Source organism: Cavia porcellus, unplaced genomic scaffold (genome assembly GCF_034190915.1).
Source record: "Cavia porcellus strain 051 isolate PalLab524CR breed Dunkin Hartley unplaced genomic scaffold, mCavPor4.1 scaffold_1, whole genome shotgun sequence".
Taxonomy (NCBI): domain Eukaryota; kingdom Metazoa; phylum Chordata; class Mammalia; order Rodentia; family Caviidae; genus Cavia; species Cavia porcellus.
Window position 1 is genome coordinate 47886143 of NW_026947484.1, and position 22562 is coordinate 47908704.

The 22562-nt window shown below is 38.0% G+C and overlaps 1 long non-coding RNA gene across 3 annotated transcripts in view; it reads left to right on the forward strand.

Annotated features, from left to right (window-relative positions):
* Window positions 1-22562, forward strand: part of LOC134475838 (uncharacterized) — a 29824-nt gene that overhangs the window by 3895 nt on the left and 3367 nt on the right. The window contains exons 2-5 of one of the 3 annotated variants that reach the window (XR_010047126.1): window positions 9187-9281; window positions 10465-10566; window positions 10871-10972; window positions 21728-22022. This is a non-coding gene — a long non-coding RNA (uncharacterized LOC134475838). Of the gene's footprint in view, window positions 1-9186; window positions 9282-10464; window positions 10567-10870; window positions 10973-14449; window positions 15969-21727; window positions 22023-22562 lie in introns of those variants that run through there. The other 2 variants (XR_010047128.1, XR_010047127.1) reach the window with 2 other exon arrangements.

The window sequence follows — 22562 nt, forward strand, 5'->3', positions numbered from 1 at the left end:
ACCAAAGGTGGAGAAGGATTCCTTTCCCCCCACTGCCCCTCTAACATTTGTTATTGGTTGATTTCTTGATGATAGCCATTCTTTCTGGAATGAAATGGAACCTCAGCATTGTTTCAGTTTGAGTCTCTTGAAAGACCAATGATTCTGAGCATTTTTTCATATATTTATTGGCTGTTGGTACTTCTGAGAAATTTGAACTCAGATCTGGTCTCGGGTTCCTTAGTAAAGAGTTAATGAAAGCTTAGATCCTTTAAAATCTGGGAAAGTCAGAGCACTCTACAGCAAAATTATCTATCTATCTTTGTGTAACTTTATATTTTATTATATATATTTTTGTGTCATATGTTTATATATGTCATATATAACACAATATATATTTCCGTAACTTTATATTTTGCTATGTATATTTTTATGTTTTTAAATTTATTTTTAGTGTATTTTTATATGATATATATATTTCTTTTTTTGATATATATATTTCTGTAATTTTTTATTTTGCTGTTATTTCAAATTTATAGGAACAGTGGACATTATGTACCATTTACAAGGATTGAACAATTATTTACACTTCGGCATATTTGCTTGATATTCTTTACTTCTCTCTCTTTTTTCCCTTTCTCTGAATATATGTGTGTGCATGTGTGAGTGTGAGTGCACATACCTACTCACAAAAATTTTTTTTCTTGAACAATCTGAGCATTTCTAACAACTCCTTCCCATTACTTCAGTTTGTCTACTATAACTACAGTGCAATGCTCAAAGTTAGGAAATTTAACCTGAATACAGAGTTTATAGCTTATCGATTGTCCCAGTCCTTCTTAAAGCTAGCTATTTTTTCCAAATCCAGGACCATGTTTCTCAAAAATAATGTGTAAATAATCAATACATAGAAATAGAAATCAACTATAAATAAAATTTATATATAAACTGTTACAAACAACGAGAATATTGCTTAGGTTGTGGGGTTTGTTTGTAGGACACGCCAGTGTTTCTACCTTGCCCTTTATGGATACCAGGTTGAAAAGCCAGGTCTTGACTTCATGGCAATGACTCCACATTCTTCAAGCCACACTACATAACAGATACTTTTCTTACCAACTATAGCATAATGGAGTTTTTCCTACCCCATTCCACCGACTTGATCTGTTGCTCTGCCAGTGGCCTAAATAGTGACTTGCAGAAATTAACAGAGTCTCTCAAAGTTCCTGAAAAGGTGGGAGAAGGGGAGAATCTTTTCATGTACCGTTTAACCCCACCTAAGACATTAACTGCACATAAATCCTTACATGTTCCTCTGAGCTTCCTATGTGGGTTCAATTCAGGATTCAGATTCACTCCAAGGCATTTAACTGCCTGAACAAATGATCATAATATTGCAGACAGCTATGTTAGATAGAAATCAATAGACATTCAGAGATGGAATGGGCTCTCAAGCAAATCTGCACAGAAGATGAGACCCACCAGAATTGTGGCTGGAGGTGAATGTGAAGAGAACCAGGCCTCCAGGTGGAGACAGGGTAGCCAGGCCTGCCAGCCTCCTCTGCAGCTTGAGAGTGTACAACAATCGACACTACATGGTCCATCCGTCTAGATAGGACATCAGAGGCTAGGTGGGTGACAATCTGGGCATCTGGATACTCCCATCATTTCCAGGAATGCCTTTGTTCTTTTTATGCTAGAAATTATAGATAAGCTAAAGTTAATGATGCTCTCCATATGCTCTTGCTACATTCCTCACTTCTCTGCTGGATCAAGATTAGTAGAGTAAACTTGTAATAGTAGAGTACTTGTAATTCTCTAGGCTGATTTTCGTTTGACCTACAGCTATCCAAGTTGTGATTTTGCCATATAAAATATTCTTGGAAAAGAACCTCAGCAGCTACCCACTCAGGACCCCTCCTGGAAATCCAGGAACAGCTCTTCCTCCCTCTTTTCCCTCCTCTTTCTCTCCCTTCCCCCTCATCTTTTTTCTCCTCCATCTTCTTCTTTCCAATAAATTTCTCCTATCTTCCTCCTTTGGTTCACAAACTTCATTCTTTGATGCTATGAGAACATAAATCTGTACATGTGGTATAATGCTATTAAAAACTTCATATTAGCTGGCCAGTGCCGGGCTCTTGAAATTCTGGCTATAGCCCAGCTGCCCTGATTAATGGTCTAATAACCCTGTACTTGGTCTAAGCTAAAGGGTTAAAACCTGGTCCAAGTGCCCCTTTGTGCCTTAAGTGATAGGGAACAAGTCATAAACTCAGGAATAAACCAGTATATTGTTCAGTGAAACAAGTTTGCAGAAAAAAACAGTGAGATTCTTGAACTTCCTATATTCTAAGAAGAAGTAAAATACCACTTCCACATTATTATGAATTAAAGCAAATGTTTGGTTTTGTGTTCTTGACTTGGGAAATTCCAACCGATGTCTCTAATCTCAGTCTGCGTTCTGCAACTGTTAAAAAAAGTTCTGTAAAAGTCCTGTAGATTAAACAGAGACTCCACTGTGTATATTACACAAAAACTTCAGGAATGACAGAAAGTACAAGTGGAGTTTCTGAAACTCAAATTAACAAAGTTCTTAGAGACTCTTGAAAAAGAGACTCGGTTTTTCCTGGATTTCATCAACTCTCCCCTCCATAGGGGAAAGTGTTGTAAAGTTGCAAGGCAAGCATCTGGTAATATCGCTTCCAATTCTGCAGTTCAACCTATCACAAGTAGTGGAGACCAAATATTGCAGGGGCTTCGTGAAGTATACTGTTTTATCATCCATGACTTAGCCTTTCTTAAGCATTTAATATTTCTTATTTGATATAAAATCTGGAGACTTGGTCTTTTGGAATAAATACAAATTGGGGCTGGGGATTTAGCTCAGCAGCATAAACGCCTGCCTTGCAGGCGTGTGGTCATGAGTTCAGTTCCCAGTACCGATTAAAAAAAATGTGGAAATAAATAAAATTATAGGCACCCCTTGAACCTGAAAGGAAAAGACTCTATTAGACACTACATGTTAATATCTAGCATAGTAGTGATACTCCAAAGAATTGTTTCTTCCATTTATGTCTCTCAAGAAGCATCCTTGAATTATTAAAGTATAGTTATTGTAAGAGACCTCAAATTGAGAATTCTTAGGTACTCTCCACAAGCAGATGGTCTTTAGAAGGAGATAACCTTTACTTTAGATCTGCAGATATCATATGGTCAAACAAATGACCACATGTTATCTGCAGAATATGACCACACAGTATCATGCTCTAACACTTTTGTTCATTATTTTTCTAGCTATCTTACTTCCTCTTTTGCTGTTGTAAAGCTGCCTGTGTCTATGCTTTCTATAAGGCCTTTATTCTCAATTTTGCTTTATCATGCTTAGTCCAATATTTGGCTAAAATTTACTTGTGAACCCTGACTGATGTATTCGGCAGATTGACTGTTGTCTAAGCACATTTTCCTTTGGGAAAACTCTATCTTTCAAGTGTATGAGTTCTTTGTAATGAATCATTTGGATTTTCTTATAAAGAGATTCAACTGGTAGGTGGCATTTTAGATGACAAGTACTACCATAGGACACACAGCAATAAATTTGAAACCCTCTGTTAATGACTTATCTAGAAGAAGCGATTTTTGTCTCTACCCAAACAATACTTGGGGACTTCTCATGGAAATTAGCTTTGTAATTGAACTGTCACAGAAATAGAGCCTGTAAGGAATCAGGGAGAAGATGGTATACTCTGTCGGTATGTGTGGTGTGGTGTGTGGTGTGTGTGTGTGTGTGTGTGTGTGTGTGTGTGTGGCTGCTGATGGAACCCAGGGCCTCACACATGCTAGGAAAGTGCTCTACCACTGAGCTGTATCCTCAGATTGGCATCTTTTTGAAAGATGTCTCACTTTTACAGATCTTACAACAAAGATTGTGTCTTGTTTGCATCATTCTTAATTCATGGTGCCAAAATATCAGAACCTTATTCAGTTATGCCTTAGAGGGTATTTTGGCCATCAAAGCCCTTTATAATATATTGGATTTGTGAACAAAAATCTATTGGCCACTACTTTGAAAATAGGTCCTTGTTATTTTTGTAAACTGGTTCTTACCTTCAAGATAATTCTTAGTAACCTACGCAGAGCCCATTTTTGTCCATCTGTTTCCTCTTAGAATGAGATATTGTTAGAAAGCTGCAGTCAAGAAGAGCGGCTGTGCCTAGCAATAATTGGATAAGGAAGCAAGCAGGAGAGGCTCCCCAAGGTAGAGCAGACTTGTTGTAGCCAGGTTTTGCTGCAGCGAGCTTTGTTCACTGACTGTTTAGAATAGTTTCACTTTTCTTTTTGGTACTGGGGATTGAACTCATGACCTTGCACTTGCCAGGCAGGTGTTTATGTTGCTGAGCTAAATCCCTGGCCCTATTTTCACAATTTTAACAATTGGTAGAAACATGGTATTTTTTGCACTGCTGGGTGCCAGTTAAATATCAGTTCTCAATGAAATGATCAGGAAGGCCAGATGGAAGAAAAAGATGACTCATGGATGCCAGAGTGGATAGATGACTATTCCAGGGAATAGATGTGTTTGTCTCTTTAATGCTTGTCCAATTTTTTCAAGCCTCCACAAATCTTAAAAATAACCCTGGGAAAAGTAGAACATCAATTTCTTTTTCCCATTTGGTCAAATAGGAATTCAATATAGACACCCTATCTAGTTTTACAGAGATAAAGTTACCTTTTTCTAAATATGTTTCAGTTTTTGAGGCTGAAAATCAGAAGTGACATGTGTACATGTTTTCTTTATACAAATATGATTGTTGCTTTCCCTACTTAAAAATGTATCTATGATATAATTTTAAAAGTTACCAACTTATTCTATCAACTCATTCTATCTATATGGTTGCACATATTTATTGTCAGAATGTATCATGATTCATATGGCCACTCCTAATGTGATAATTTATAATGTTATAGTTGTGTTGTAGTGATCATGCTGCAAAAGCTAAATCCTGATTTTGATCTAAAATGTCCCCCAAAATGCTCAGGTTTGTGAAAGATGATTGGATAACGGGGATGCTACATTCATCAGTGATTTAATTCATTGGTGGATTAAGCCATTGATGAGTTCATAGTTGAATGTGCTGCTATGAGGTGGGGGCTGATTGGAAGTGGTCACTGGGTGCAGGAGTGGGGAGAGCACATTCTTCTGTCTGGTTCTTCCCTTCTTTCTCTGCTTCTTGGCTGCCTTAGGGTAAGCATCTTTTTTGCTGCCAACTTATCCACCATGCCATTTCTGATTTGAATCCAGATGACTCTGGACAAAACCATGAGGCGAAATAAATATCTCTTCTTTTAAATTATAGGTGTAGGGTATTGTGTCCTAGTGATGAGGAAAGTGACTAAGACAGATTTTGGTACTTGGAATGGGACAATTGCTCTGACTCTACTTAACCATCTGTTTCAGAAGTCTTAGGAATTGGTTCTTAGGACGAATTTGGAAAGATTTGGAAATGCCAACAAGAAAAGCCCTAAAACACTGTAACCTGAGCTTGGTGGGAGAGTCTGGTCAGAGCTCAGTAGATGAAAATGCTGAAAAAAATACATATGGCAAAGGCTAGACTCCAGAGGTTTTAGGCAGGAACAAGGACTCTATTAGTAGTTGGACTGGAGGCCATATGTATTATGGTCTACTTTTAGCTTGTGTTCTGAGACTTTTGGAAAACTGAAATTAAGGGCAATAGACTAAGTAATCTGGTGGAGGAAATTTCAAAGTAGTCCAGTATTCAGGATATAGCATGATTCCTGCTTGCTACATTTAGTGAGACCTACAGTGAGAATCAGGAGCAAATGGCAGAGTCAAATGATTTAAAAGTTTGAAGTTTTATCAGAAAGCAGCTGCAAATGAGACTATGGATAGAATGGTTGCTAAAAAGATTTGAATGAAAAGGAAGCTAAGTACTTTGCTTCAGGACAATAGGAAAGATAGCTTGAATGCATCTCAGGAATCAGCAAGGTTGTACCCTTTGCAAGTTCAAGGGTACAAACTGTAAAGCTTTCATCTGAGAAGAGAGCCCTCAGGTTCCTGGCTGGAGACCAGCCCTAGACATTTTTTTCTTGCAGTTCATTTCAAAATACTCAGCCATCCAAGTACTCAAAGGTTGTGGCAGCCATTATCAAAGGGGTAGGCTACCACTCAAGGTAGCAACAGGCCTTGGCATTATCCTTGTGGTGCTAATTTTACTGGCATGCAGAATGCAAGAGTTGTTTGGTTAGGGAAGCTTCCACCCAGATTTCAGAAGAAGATCTAGAAGGCCAGGAAATGTGTTCCTAATAGGACTCTATGAATCTGTGAGACTAAAGCCAAAAGTGTGGTGGAGACCCCATGAAGTTGGAGTTGCTGGTAACGTGTATCTTTTGTTGAGGAAAGCCTCCAGAGTGAGAGGAATCACTGCACTAGAGAAGCCACATGGGTTGCAATTAGAAGGACAGGGATGCCCAATTCTTTAAGAGTTTACTTCTTGCTGCAAATTGCCATGGGTGCTATACACAGAAGTACAGGATTGAATATTTGTCCTGCAGGGTTTTGGTCCCATTCCTTCCTGTCTCCCGCTGTTGTATTGAACCTAACACCACCAAAGAACAGAGAGGCACTCAAAGAGGTAGAATGAACCAGTTTATTAGACAAGCAGACTTAGAGGAGCTAGGGATCCCAAAGTCTGAGCCCTTTTGGTGTTTCTTTATATAGGGGGCTGGGCAGAGGGCAGAATGGGACTTGGTTAGATAGTTTTGTGGAACCCAGCCATTTTGGTTTTACATTTTAGCTTCCCAAAGTTTTGTGCTCCTCATCATTTCCCTTCTGGAATGAGAATGTTCACTCCATGCCACTGAATGTTGAAACTATATAACTTTCTTTTTGATTTTTACAGGGGCTCACAGCTAAGAGTTTACTTGAAATCTCAAAGGAGACTCTAGTATTGGACTTTTAAGCAATATTGGAACTTTTACAACTTTAGTGACTCTTAGAGATGGACTAGTTACAATTTGCATACTGATAGTGAGAAGAGCATTTTGGGGGCCAGGGAAAGAATGTTTGATATAGATGTAAAGTGTCCCCCAAACTCTCATGTTTGTGGAAGGTCATTGGATTACTGATGAGTTTAGGATGTGGGGCCTGGTTGGAGGCTGGTCACTCGGAACATGACCTATAGAGGTGTAATTTATCCCTGGCTTCTCCCTTTTCTCTCTCTGCTTTCTGGATTCCATGAGTTGATCACCTTTTCTCTGTCATGCCCTTCTATTATGCATTTTCTGCATTGGAGCCAGTCAAACATGGACTGAATCCTTGAACCAAAGTAAAGCTCCCATCCTTTAAGCTGTAGGTGTAGGACATCATATCCCAGTGATGAGGAAAGTGACAAAGACACATCTTTTATTATAAATCTGAAGAAAAATGATGACAAATGAAATTTCTGAATCAGGTATTGCCTAAGTATCAAAAAGGGAGCTGGGGATTTAGCTCAGCAGCATAAGCACCTGCCTTGCAAGTGTGCAGTCGTGAGTTTGACCCCTGGTACCGGTAAAAATGAAAAAGACAAAAAAAAAAGTTGGCACAAATTTGATATTCATACCAATAGTCTATGAAAATGATGTTTCCTCTTATCATTACCAAAACCAGTTATTGTACATTTTGATGTACAGTAGTATGTGGGTTCATAATTCCTTCCATGATGCTGGGGAAGATGGCCACGCTCATGCTCATGTGGGGAACATGGCTACAGTTATGTTCCTCACCCAATGGAGAGTTTGAGAATGGAAGCAACATTTTGCTGAAAGAGTCTGTTTGTGAACAGAAGTGTTCATGAACCAAGGTGTTACTGTATTTTCCAGTATGCTAAGAAAAAAATTACCTTTTAAAAAATGTTTATTTATTTCAGTACAACTGAGGTTGAACATATTTTTTATTAGTAATCATTTTGTTTGTGTATGTATTTTTGGTTCATATTTTTTGCCTATTTAAAAAAATTTTATTGTTCACTTTTTATTATAGACAGCTAAGTTAGGTAGAAATATCATAGGCAGTCAGGAAGGGCTAAACCCCTGAAAGAGTCAGTGAAGAAGTTAAGAACACCTTGTAACTGTGACTGGAGATACATTTGTTGAAGGTCAAGAATCAAGATAAAGATAGAATGGCTAGACCTACATACTTTCCTGATAGATAAACAATATACTATAATCAGTGTTACCTGGCTTAATAAAGTCTACATAGACATCGCTCATCTAGGTGGATGACTGGGACTTCCTGATTTACTTTAAAAAAAAAAAAGTCCTTGTTCTTTCCATGTACACTTGCTACATGACTTGTTTCCCCATTGGATCAACATCACCTAAGTGGCTATACTTGTAATCTTATTGGTTGTTCATAGTTTTGCCCCATGTTGTACCCACCTTTTGATTTTGTACCCACCTCATGATTTTGCTCTATAAATCTTCCTTTGAGAAGTGAGCTCATTGACAAATCATTTTCCGGGTCCCTCCCTGTCTCTCTCAGGAGCCGTCTCTCCCACAATAAAATTTTCTACTTTTAATTGTTGTTCCTTAGAATTTATTCTTTGCTTTTGGGGAAAATGAACTTGGCATACCTGACATTTAACAGATTGGGAGTTATATTTCCCCTATATCATTTAGAGGTCCTATATCATTTTGATATAGGATATAGAATGTGATATAGAAATCCTATATCATTTTGATATAGGATATAGAATGTGAGAGAAATTGTACTTTAATCTGTTGTACACATTAAATTTTTTTCTCGCTTGTTTTTCAGTTGGTTTGTGATAGTTACATGGAAATTTAATACTTATGCTTTAGTCTGATTGTTAAACCTTTAAAAAATTTTTTATAGATTCAATATTATTATAGAAGTCTTTTCTACTCTAGAATATTTTTATAAATAACTAATCATGATGAATTACTTTCACGGTTCCTTCTTTGTATTTCTTTCATGAATCTGATATATTAGAAAGCCATTTTGATGCAATATGTGTTACTGATCTAGTTTTCTTTTAAAGCATTTCTTACTGTACTTGTTCAATGTTGAGTATGTTGGGATAGGTTGCTTACTTGCTTGGAATCTTTCTAAGTCTGTATGAATGAGACTACTTAAATTGTACTGTAAGAGTAGTCTTTAGCAATTCATTCTGCATGTTGTTTCTCCACAAGTCTTGGCTGACTGCAATGAGAAAATCGATTCTACTGCAACTGGAACAGACTACAACTGCTTTCATGTAGCTAGAGAGTGGCATGATTCACAGTAGGTGAGATGGCTCTTTGTTCTAAAAAAATATCTTGGCAGACTTTCTGGGTGGGAAAGGTGAAGACTCTCTCTTCAACCACCTCACCCCAGGGTACATTCTGGAAGCTGTGGGTGAATTTCTTGGCGTGAGAAAAGTACAAGGAAATTGAGGGTCAGAGGCTGGAAGCTGGGAAAAGAGTCTTGGGGGAGAGATCTTGGGGAAGATGGCAAAGAGCCACAACAGAAGGGGGAAAAAGAACCGGCCACCAGTGAGAATGGGAACTGGCTTTTTAGATCAGTGAATTTTTTCTTTTAAACACACATATGTCTTTTTAAATTGTTGCTTGCATTTCATTATGCTATCGTCCCATTCCTGTCAGCCTTCATCTCCTTGGAAAGCCTGCTGCACACATGAGCACATATTGGTGGTGTTCTGATGGGAAGTAAAAAAAAATGGGAGTGGTATTTCCCCTCAGAGCCAAGAAAAATAGCGGCAGCTATCTGGGTTTAGAGAGTGCAGGAGAGAACGCTGTGGAGTGCAACCATCTGTGCATCTTACCCACTCCCCAACTCTCAAACCCCAAACACATGCACAGAAAGTCCAATCCTTGGGGGAAGCAATTATATTTGCCTGCTTTTCTTGCCCTATCTCTAGTGCTTGGAGTTGAGCTTGACATGCAGTAGTTTCTCAGTGAAAAAATTATTTGAACAAATAAATCCACATCTCGTCAATGGTTCTGGATCATATAGAGTGGGCTAAAGGTTTGAGCCAGCGCAGTTGGATGTGAACTGGCAAACCCAGAAGCTGAAGGCTTAGGAATCTGGCTTTCATTTGTCAGTCTGAAATACTGGCAGCGCTAGCGCTGGACTGTAATGTGAAATGTTCATGCTTGTGTTTGAATTTACTCTCTGTGGATAGGCCATTTGCAGCACTACATTGGTTGAAAGGCCTTTAGAAGGTTTACTTCTTAAATGGGATCCTGGTGGCCAATGGATCTTCTGCTGCACATTGACATGACGTTTCTTATGAATTTCATTAAATGAGTCACTCAGGTTGTTAAACCTACAATAAAATGTGGGCTGGAGTACCCAGGGGCACCATTTCAATCCGAAGCTTCTTCTCCCTTATGGGAGTCTTTTTCTTTGGGGAGTTGAAAAGACACAGAAAGGGAAGTCTTAGTTCAGAACTGTTACTGTAATCTCAGGCTCAAGAAGAAGTGGCCTTTGTGATTCCAGCCAGATGACAACTGGAGTTTGATGACGAATTATATTGGAGTGTTGGTTGCTTCTTCATATCTCTGATTCAGGTAATCCTCAGTGATCAGGTAAAACTATGACAGTTATGCATCGAGATGATCAAGTGTGAAATGCATCTGTGGAAGAATTCTGCTAATGTTGCAATTGTTAGGAAACTTAGAATTTGGGATGCTGTTCCAAGATGCCTACAATATAGAGGATACTTATCTGGTTAAAGGCTTGCTCACTTGCATGTAGCACTATGGGGGAAGTGGTGGAATTTTCAGAAAGTGGAACATAATGGAAGGAAATTAGGTTGGAACTCTATCTCTGTCTCCTCCCTCCCTCAATCTCTCTCTGTCTCTCTGCTTCCAGTTGTCATGAGGTGAACAATTTCCTTCACCAAGTGCTTTATGCCATGATGCCACGACTCTGCCACCAGACTAAGTGACCATGGATTGAAACTCTTGAGACAAGGTAAACGTTTTCTCCTTTTAAATTGTTCATCTCAGGCATTTTACCATGAGGGGGAGAGTATTAGCACAGGGTTTACTTACATTTAAGTATTTCAGATTTTTCTACCTTCCACATTTATTACAGAGATGATCACTGACATGCAGAATTATAGTATCTATAGCAATCTGTCACTCTACCATATTACTAATCTTAGAAAAATGATGTTTTACACATCTGTGATTCCTACCACATTAATAATCTTAGAAAAAACATTTTGCAGGAGGTGCCAGGGGTATAACTCAGCAGCACATGTGCCTGACAAGTAAAAGGTTTTAAGTTTGATCCACAGTTAAAAAAAAAAAGCAAACAAACAAAAAACCCTGCAGGAATATTCTTGAATTTAATGCTTGTGATCAGTTTCCTCATTAAGTTTTTAATATATGTTAAATAATCCATTTTACATTTTTTTCTGATAGAATCAGTGGAAGGCTTATCTACCATTCACTTCAGTTTTTAAAACATTTATATTCTCCCTTTTAGAAAACTGGGTAGAGAAGAAATAAATATTCCCCAGATTTCTGGCTTCTCTTCTGTAGGATAGCACTGGAACAGATTGGAAATCAGAGTTGCTGAATTAATTAGAGGAAACAAAAGTCAGATCTTATATTTTATAATGTTTTCGTTAATGTGTTCAAAGCATCTTTTTGGTTTGAGGTCAGCTATAAGCATATGATTTTCAGTCCATGGAGAAATTTATGTGTATTCAGACCTTTGTCTTTCTCCTGGCACTTCTCCATTCTGTCAGGTGGTTATTTAATAATAACATAATTTATTGAACTTGGTGCTGTTTATATCCTTCCCTAAATGCAAGTCATGCTGTTTTACCCCAGGTTGGAAAGGCTTAGCATTATCTGGGCTGGTTTTCCTAAACAATAAGAGCAAAGCCAATCATGTAGCCATTCTTTATGTTGTGACACAGACGTGATGGTGAACAATTAGTAGAAACCGAGGTGTAGATTGAGTTATATTTTTGAGGAACTTAAGTGATTTAATAGTTGAAGGCATGCAATTGAGATTTTTCTTTTGGAATGTGAAAGAATGCTCTTTAATATACTTTCTCTGTAAGTGTGGATATTTATTTTGTAAGTCTTCCCAAAATAAAAAAAATTTTTTAGACAGGGTTTCACTGTGTAGTTCAGGCTGACCTTGAACTCACATTGGTCCTCCTGCCTCAGCCTCCCAAGTGCTGGGATTACGGGAATGTGTCACCACCCCTGGTAAAATAGATGTTTAAAAAGTCTGACTCTGCTTGTTTAAGATGGACCGTGAAAACAATGGGGTACTCTGGGGCTAGCCTGTTTTTTTTTTTTTTTTTTTTTTTTTGTACCAGGGATTGAACTCATAACCTTGTACTTGCCAGGCCGGCACTTATACTGCTGAGCTAAATTCCTGGCTCTGGGGTAGCCTTTAAGGGCCAGATACTATGACATCTGATACTTGGAATCCATTGATGTCTACAGGACTTTCCCACTGCCCTATTCTAAGAAAAATATGTGTCATAACTGTAATTGCTTAAAAGAGTTACTGATTCTTTTAAACATGGTTGTTTGAGAAACCTGAAGTATTAAGTAAACTTCAAGTAAGTATTTAGCAAATCTTTGCTTCAATTGCTTTCAAAATTTTCTGGCCAAAATAGATCATGATAACTATGGAGTCAAGATGTGATTTTAAGCTAAGTAATTTAAAGAGAATAAAATTACATATTTGGCACCAGCATCATGCATATCATTAGAAATTATATAAAACTTCAGTAATCTGGAGCATACAAATCGGAATTCTTAGGTTATTTGAATATATCACAGTAATCACATAGAAATCAGCTCTTCTCACCTCTGGCTGCACAATAGAAATGCTGAGGCATTTCCTAAAAGTACTGATGGCTGGGCTGCACACCACCAATTCTGACTTCATAGGTCTGTAATCATGCTGGACCTGTGCTGTCCAGGAACCCCGTGTAACCCTGATGCACCATCAAGGCAATCACTGTTACAAAGCCTTGCAGTCACCTCTGCTGGAACTTGCTAAAAACTGAGACGCAGCTGGGCTTGATGACACCTGGTGGGCTCAGGATTTGGGAGGCTGAGGGAGAGGAAGAAATGATTGAGTTCAGGAATCTGAGGCCCACTGAGCACCATAGTAAGGCTTTGTATGGAAAAATACAATACAATAATGTAATACAGTACAGTACAATACAATACAATATGATATGGTATGATACAATGGTAAAGTAAAAAGCATTTAAAAAGAAAAATTCAGACTTTGAGGCACTACTCTTAACTTTCTCAGACTATGCATTTTGACAAGATCTTTAGGTGATTCATTTTCAGCATGATTTTCAATGACTTTAAACTTTTGTGTGTGTGTGCTTCTGGGATTGAACCAAGGCTCCACACTTGTTAAATGCATACTGTACTAGTGATTTACAACCACATACTTGATATTAAAAGTGCTGGTAAAGTCAACCTTCTATTCCTTTATTCACTCATATTTCTGTTCTGTTTATTAAGTGATGAGTAAGATTTGAGCTTTCTCTCAAGGAAATGCTAGAGCAAAGGGATGCAGGTGGGTACAGACAGCTCTAAGGAGAAGCTGCAGGGCCGAGCAACCACAGACCTGGGAGAAAAAGGAAGAAGGGGAAACCCCGTCCTTCTCCAGCCCATCTTTAGGAAGACACTTGGCTTTGTGCTGAATTCTTGAAACAGAACATGTAAGGCTAGAGGTTCTTGAAGTGTGCAGCAGCACCAGCAGCACCTAGGAAGTTGTTGAAATGTCACTTTGGGGGCTGATTCCAGACTGAGGAATCACAGACCCTAGGGGAAGGAACTAGTCATTGCCTGTCCGCCAGGGGATTGTGATATATGAAGTTTGAGAACACTGGATTGAGGAGCTTCCATGTAAAGGCCAGGGAAAAGAGCCCTGCAGACTGTTAGAAAAGTGTGCCCAAAATCACAGGAAAACTTATTCACAGCAGGCTATGAAGTTTGCCATGAACACAGTATGCTGACTTGCACTGAGAATTCCCCAGTTTTGCTGAGTCCATCTATATTGCTTTCATGAAGCTTAATTTTTTCCTTCTAAATCATTTGGTCATTAATCAAATTTAAAGAGAACATTTCTGAAAATTAAGCTCTGGAGTTGTCTGCAAACTTTTTGTTCTTATTAGGATACTAGTAAGGTTTCTATGCAAATGCCTGGGAAGAGCTATACATGAAGACACCCTCACTTAGTTTTAAATGAAACTCTTTCAAATGGTGTCCCTTGGGGTGGCATGGATTTAAACTGTCTGTGATCCTACGAAACAGGATAATCTGTTATAATCCCCAAGCTTTATGTCTAAACATAAATGTTAGTAATGTCGATTTTCCTATTTTAATACTTTCTTGTTATAATAACTATCAAAGAACAAAGGCTTTTACCTTCTTTTCTCTTCTTCTCAAGTTGAAGTGCTAATTAGTACCTTGGAGGCCAAGTGGAGGTCACTGAAGAGAGAAAAAGGCCTAGATAATGGGCGGCCAAAGGGAGATCAAAGAGAAACCCACTGTGGAAAGGTCTGTGGAGATCAAATGACCTGGCTGTCTCACAGCAGAGGCCTCTGAGAGTTCAAGTGAGTTGCTCAGGGTCACATTGCTAATGGGGAAGCTGGAACTGGAAACCACAGTTCCAAACTCCTTGTCCAGGGTTCTCTCTAATACACCACAGTCACATGCTAGACTGAGTCTTCATGGAAGAAAACGCAAGCTCTGTGTGAATTGCTATAGAACATAGTGACTGATTTTTCCCTTTGCAATCTACGAGGAGCTAGTAGCACACCAGGTGTCACCCAGTTTGATAACTTTATTGAACACATTTGCTATCTCCCAAATCTCCTTTAAAATGAGTGTGAACAGATGATATAAAGTAAATAAGAACATCAGTCTGTTCAATGCTGGCTTTCCTACTGAGGCCCAGGTTATATACTCAGCAGTCTTTTGAACACATCTGAAAGGTTTTTGCCTCAGTAGAAATTATGGTGGTGGTCTACCCAGGCGGAAGGCCAAAGCGAGAATGTCTACCATTTCCTGCTTCTTCCCCAGCTCCTGTTTGTGCGTGAAGAAAAATCCAATAGGTTGCGCGCGTCAGCAATGCCTGCCCTAAGTGCCACCCCAGCATCAGCAATGTTGCCCTAAGTGCCACCCCAATTGGAAATTATATGTACATCCCATGCTCCACGTTTCCAGCAGAGAAAGCCAGGTCCCAGTGGTCATGGAGTTCTCTCTGCCTCCTTAGAATAAAGGCTATTTGTTACTTTATATTCTCTCATTTATTGTGCTGAAAACCCTATCAACATCCATCTACATATTTCACATAGGAATTAAAAAATAAAAATTCTCCAAATTGCATATTCCCTTCTAAAACAAAGGCTATCTATGATGACCTTTGGGTCAGGATGATCATGCAAGAGATACTCTCATCCTATTTGACCCTTCCTATGTATCTTGCTGTTTAACTACTGGTCAGTTTAATGTTATTATTTGCTTTCAGTGTCATGTTTTAAGGTTTATGATGATAGACCAATTCCTCTATGGATATACCACCCTGAATATGCCTGATCTCATGAAGCTAAGCAAGGTTGGGGCTGGTTATTACTTGGATCGGAGAAATAAGATCAATTCAGCTTTTTAAAAAAAGGATTATAATCTTTAAGTATGTCGACTTCTGTAATTAGGCACTTAAAACTTTTCGTAATGTTAATGACAACCATGATCTTATCAGAGAAATAAGAATATTATTTACATTTTAATTTTTCTTAGTTGTCTAAGTCATTCAGTTATACTGCAAGACTGTAAGTAAATATATTAATGAATCTTGGGGTTTTAAAGTTTGTATTTAGGATGCTATATAAAAATTTGCTTCTGGAAGCAAGATACCACTTTCCCTTGAAAATGTGTATGATAGAAAAATAAAGACTTTTATTTCACTTTTAGTAGCTCAGTTTTGTGTATATTTTTCTCTAAGGTACTTTAAATTTATTTTAGAAAATGTACACATTAATATAAAAAGATTAAATAAATTCAGAGGAAATGATATAATGATTTCCCCCCACCTCTGATATTTCTAATCCTTCATCTCTCAGAATATTTTTTCACAAATCTTGTATATAGGTTTTTTTCTCTTTTAAAGAGTGAGCAACAAATTATATCAAAGAATAATCAAACATGTCAACTTATTTCATTTTAGTACTTTTGTATACACCTAAAAAGAATGAGGGGGAAAACATACATTGTAGATTTCTGATTATGCTTCACAGTTCAATTCACAGCTGAATTTTCTTTGAGATTATAAAAATGCCTGTAATGGGCCATGCTGGAACTTAGGACCCTGGGAAACCAAGCAAGTAGTTCTCCTCCCCGGTAAGCGGCTGTGGTATGGCAGGCTGCGGCCCCTCCAGGGGAAGAATCACCAGCATCTCCTGAGATCTGCGACATGTTGGAACTTAGGACACTAGGAAACCAAGCAAGCAGCTCACTCCCTGGTAAATGGCTGTGGTCTGGCAGGCTGCGGCCACCCCTGGGGAAGAACCACCAGTGTCTCCTGAGATCCGCGCCATGTTGGAACTTAGGACCCTGGGAAACCAAGCAACCAGCCTGCCTCCCTGCTAAGCAATAGTGAGCCTACTGGTGCACAGGCTGAGAGTGAAACATCTCACTTCCCCTACCCCCCTTCCCCTGCCCCCATTAGCAAATGGGAACCAGAGATCTGAGCATCTCTTGGAAGGTTGACCATAGCAAATAAGGGGGATTTTCTTCTACCATCTCTTTGAAGGTAAATATTTTTATTACTGTTTTGCTTTATTCTGATTAATGGTACTGCTCTATTCAATACTCTGTTTTGATAAGTTCTATAATGTTCTGTATTTCATTTTATTTTGATATACGTGATTGAAAGTACAACTATTGTGAAGATTCTGAGATATACTGTGATACCTATTACTGTTATCCTGGTAACCTGCTGTGAAGTTCTGTACCAATTTCACTACACTGTCTCAGTTGGCTTTATTCTGTCTTGTTCTGTTGTATTTTACTACCTTCAAAATAAAAAAAAATTAAAAAAATACAAAACAAAAGAAAATAGAAGCCCAATCCAACAACAACAAAAAAAATGCCTGTAATGGAGTAGTGGGTTAAAAAAAAAAAGGAAAAATTTCTTTAGCCAAGTCCTTGAGACATCCTCATGTGAGCCTCATATGAGACAGGACAGACAGAAGTATTCATTGCAACCAAAACACTTCTTTGGCTAAAAAATTCTTATTTGTAAAGAATTCAATGACTTCTTCCTCAATGTCCTCAACTTGTTATTTCTCCTCTTACTTTCCTTCCTGTGTCTCTCTTTGATGTAGCTCCTTCTCCTATTTCTGAAAACGAGCTTATTCTCATTTTACTTGGATTTTTGTTCTAAGCATGAAATTGTCAAGAAGAAGAAAATGAAAACTAAACATTAAGTTTCTGTACATTCACAGATAATTTGATGTTACTTCCCTGGAATTCTTGATCACATATCCCAAGTTTTAAGTCACATTGATGATCTTGCTCAATAGGTGTTAGCAGAAAGGCCATTGATTTTAGAATTAGAAGACTTATCTTTGAATACACCTTACAATTTAGAAGTTATAGGAACTTAAATCAGGTCACTAAGATGTCATACCATGGACTACATTGTTGCCATTATTATGTCTCATGTGTAAAAACTGAGCCCCTTTAGAAAGGTTAAAGTATTTTTCCGAAAAACATAGTTTGTTAGTCATTGAGCAGAAACTAAATACTGAATGTCTAAATTATTAGTTTGATTCTTTCCAATTGACTTTTTTTCTTAAGTGCTCTGTTTTAGCTTGTAGGTTTCTTGTTTCCCTTATCCTGTATGAATGGACCTATATATACAGAAGAAGATGGACTTGAGGTACATATTAACTCTCTGGATTCACAAGAAACAAAGAATTCATTGGCACCAACCCTCTTGCAGGCCATTTGGTTGGTTGCAGGAGCCTGACTTCCCTTCTTAAGGATGGAGCAGAGACTGTGTTAAGGCTCACAATATAACTGTTCATTGCATAACTACAAAATGTTCAATATAACTCTTAGAAAGATTATTTACAGGTGGGACCCTCCTAAACACCTGCTAAGGTCAAGACTTTGGATTTAAACCAGAGTGTTCTTTCCAAATGAGTGAGATAGCTCCCAGTACGTAATATTCTGATCTCTTGTGCTGTAGGTGAGTGTGAATGGAAATTAAATGGCAACAAAGTGACTTGTGCCAAATGGTATTATAGCCAGAGGGAGCAATTCATTTTATAGCATCATAAATTGAAAAAAAATAGATAGTTTACGTAGACACATTTGGTGGATATCTGTCCAGGGTGGCTTTGTAAATTACAATTAGTATTTAAATTATTTGCTTCTTGTTACCATTTTATTTTTGTGTTGGATTTTTTATGCCATTTTTTAATTTTAAAAAGAAAAACAGAAAAAGGTATAGAAATAATACAGAATTAAAAAAATAAAAAATCAACACTAGTTAATACATTGCCTGTTGTTATCGTAGAAGGTGTTCAGGTTATAAGATCATTTTTTATGCCTAGGATTGTTTCTTTTTTAAAGCAAGCAGGTAAGAGAGATCAAATGAAAAATTTAGGACAGCTGGGAGAAGATGTGGTTTCAAAACCAAATTTTATAATGACGTGATACACTGAATAAAGTGATGTTTCAGGTACAATCTTTTGAGCCTGACAAAACCATGTAATTTTATCCCCATCAAAAACAAAACCAGATAAAGATATCTGGGGATACCATTCCATATCAAGAGACACTCCAAGAAGGAATAATATTATAGACAATTAGAAACACTTTCAGCAGAAAATGTGCAAGATTAGTGAGGGAAATTGTTAGGTCTCCTAGATAGCAAGGAAAGGGAGAGCTTTACAGCTCTGGCTATTGGATGTGTGTGTGTGTGTGTGTGTGTGTGTGTGTGTGTGTGTGTGCTGTAGGACACAACTTGCAGGAAAATCGCTCTTTTTCTTTCACTACAGCCTGTGCAGAGAGGGTAGGAAGGGGGACAGGCTGCTTTGGCTTCACTGTGTTGTGATGGATTTCAGCAGCTTGGCCTTATATCCCAGTTCTGTGTCTTCCTCGCTGGCTGCCAGGCTTGTAAAAGAAGGCTAATGGAGCAATTGGGAATCTCTTTGGCTGAAAATACTCCATCAAATGTGGATTAGGTAGACAAAATATTAAATTATAATGCTTAAAAATCAGTGTGAAGGTAGACCATGCAGGACCCATGAAACAACTCAACAATGATGTCAAAATTCAGTCTCTCTCTCCTCCTTTCTTCCCTCCTTGCTTCCTTTGTTTTTCTTTTCTCTTTCTTCCTCCCTTGCTCCCTCCCTCCCCTGTCCTTGCTTTCTTTTTTCTCTCTCCCTCTTCCTCTCCTTCCTCCTCCCTCTTTTCTTTCCTCTTCTCTCCCCTCCCTTTCTCCCGTGTCATCTTATTATTTGGGTAGTGAAACTGTGGTTCCAAGATGATCACTCGTAGCTTAAAAATAGTGCCTCACATAATCATGGCCAGAGCAGAAAGGCAAAGAGCAGGGGCAATGGGACTCTCATATTGCATCAAAAGAAAAAGTTTCCCAAGTTTCCTTTCTCACTGGCCAGAATTGGGTCACTTCTGTTTACTCAACCATCCCCATCAACACTGCTGTAGTGTGGAGTGGGAAGAACTTACCTTCTTCACTGAGGTCTTTTGTCAAATATATGTTGTCTACTACAGGGAAGATCTATCGTCTAGGATTATCAAGGTAACATTATATATAACACATACAGTCAATACTTGGCCTAGATCTTCTTGGGAATGCATTGAATGATCACCATTATAACTGCTTTTTAAATTATTTGCACTTTCTGTCATCTTTTATTTTACTGTGAACATTTTGATAGAATTTTGATCAGTATATCAAATTTGGGACTCTTATTTTACTTCACTTATACAGTATTTATAGGATAAGTATTCCCCAATGTGTCTGCATAGTATGCTTAACAAAATCTTCTTTTAAAATGACTTCAGTAACTTCAATCTATTAAATGACTCCATTAGATTTAATTAAATTAATTTTTCATAAACAAGGTATTTCTAGGTTTTTGTTTCCCACTATTAAAATACTTTTTTGCATGTATGAAATTTTCCATATTTTAGATTAGTCATTCAGGATAGATACCAGGAGTAGTAACATTCTGTGAAAGGTAAATGATTTCTTTCTCTTTTATTTTTACCTGGACCCACAGGTAAACTACATTTTGCAGTCTGTTTTGCATAGGTAAGAACAGGAGAATGTTGATGTCTTGATGCATTTCCGCTTTCCGGCTTGTTTTAAAAGCTTCTGAAACCTCTGTTCTCCCTCTTCCTTTACCTATGCCCCGATGAACTTGTGTTGAAGGTGGCAGAATCTGCAACAATCTTGGATCCTGAATGCCTGGAGCAGAACCTCCAGTCCCTTCCACCCCGCCCCTGTGCTGCTGACTGTAATGGACTTGAGCCAGAAACAAATTGTCATGTGCTAAGCCAGAGGATGTTTTGGGAGTTAGACGTTATTGGTATTGCTGCTACCATAACTCATACAATGATTAATATCCTAAAGTAGTAATTCTTACCATGAATAAGGAATAAATGTAGTTTAAGATACATTTGGTTTCTATGGTTTTTCAAAATAAAAGGACTAAGAAATATTCATTTAAATAAAAATCTTCAGAATGGTTGAGATAAAATATAGAAGAAAACAAAACCACAAGTGAAAATTGCCTGAGTCATAATTTATGTTAATGTAAGTTAATAAACGTTATTTACCACAATAGTGTCTAAGTAAGGTTATGTTTAATCATTTTAGTCTAAGGCTATCCAGTAATAAAGTGATAAATTATTTTAAAATCTTGTTGAATATATATTACTTTAGAATTATAGTACCCTATTTTCCTATTTTGGGGGCACATTTTTGCCTTGTAGGTAGCCAATCTGGGATATACAAGGCATTTCACTAACCCTGGTTTGCAATCCCAAACTTAAATCTGCTGAATCTGTGTTCAGACCCACTTCAGCATAGCAGATTGATATGGTTTTAAACTGTACATGCTGAAAGGTCTCATGGAAGCTGCTTTAGAAATGGTGGTACAGTTTGATACAATGTTTTTGGTTTCTTGTGGGAGGCATGAACAGAAAAGGAGAACTAGGGTAATTCAGGTTGGCAGGAAATTCCTTTTGGGAGAGCAGTTGCTTGGATCACTTGGCATATGTATTAGTAATCATTCTGTTGCTGGGAAAAAGTAGTTGACACACAACTTAAAGGAGGAAAGATTTATTTTGGCTCATGGTTTCAGAGAATTCAGTCCATGGTCAGTTACCAGAAACATCATAGTGGAAAGGCATGACAGATGAAAGTCACTTACCTCATGGCATCTGGGGAGCAGAGAAAGAGATGGAAAGAGCCAAAGTGGAAGGGGTCAAGGATAAGATATACACGCTTCAAAGAAATGCTCCCAGTAACCTTCTTTTTCCAAGTAGGAGAAACAGCCCATTCAGCTAATGAACTTATCAATGGTTAGCACGTTTAGAACCCAAACGCCTATCTAGGAGTTTTTTAATTCAATCAAGTTGACAATCCAGATTAACCATCTAACATACAATTAACTGTCTGAGTCAGCCAGGTATTTCCCAACTGTTAAATGAGGAAACACCTATCAAGGTATAACTCCATGGCTGGCCTACAGTGACTACTGTGATGCTATTCATGATAACCTGGCTTTTGGACTCATCTGGCAATGCTGACTCCAGCTTCTGGTAGGAGGAAGTTCAAACCTGAACTGAAGTTGTGTTCCCTGCCCACCCAGGCCAGGTGGGTCCTCCCCTGGACATCTGAGGAACTGGGTCAACTCCTGGAAAAGATGTGGGAAGAGAACCAAACCCTTGGGTTTGACTCAGGAGCAGTGCTTTACAAGGTTAGGGATTATCCTAAATGGTACAGTGGCCATAACTTATCTCATTTCCTGCTGTGATGGATAAATAAATTTTTATACAACTTGAATATCCCTAATCTAAAAATCTAAAATCCAAAATATCCCAAAAGCTGGAAGTTTTTGAGGGACAACATGATACCACGAGTGGAAAATTCCACACCTGACCTCATGTGATGTGTCATAGTCAAAACACAGGTGTAATAAAAAAATACAAAATTACCTTTGGGCAATGTGTGTAAGATGTACACAAAACACATTGCATATTTAGACTTAGATCCTACCTGTGAAGCTTCATTATGTTTATACAAATATATCCAAATTTTTAAAAATCTAAAATCTGAAACATTTTGGGTTCTAAGCATTTTTGGAGAAGGGGTAATCAACCTGTATTGAATGGGATAGAGCATGGTTAGTTGAAAGAATGGGGTAGATCTTCATATATTGACTTAGGAATGCGTCCCAGCTATAGTATTAAGTGAGATAAGCAAATTTCAAACTACATATAATGTAAGATATTTATGG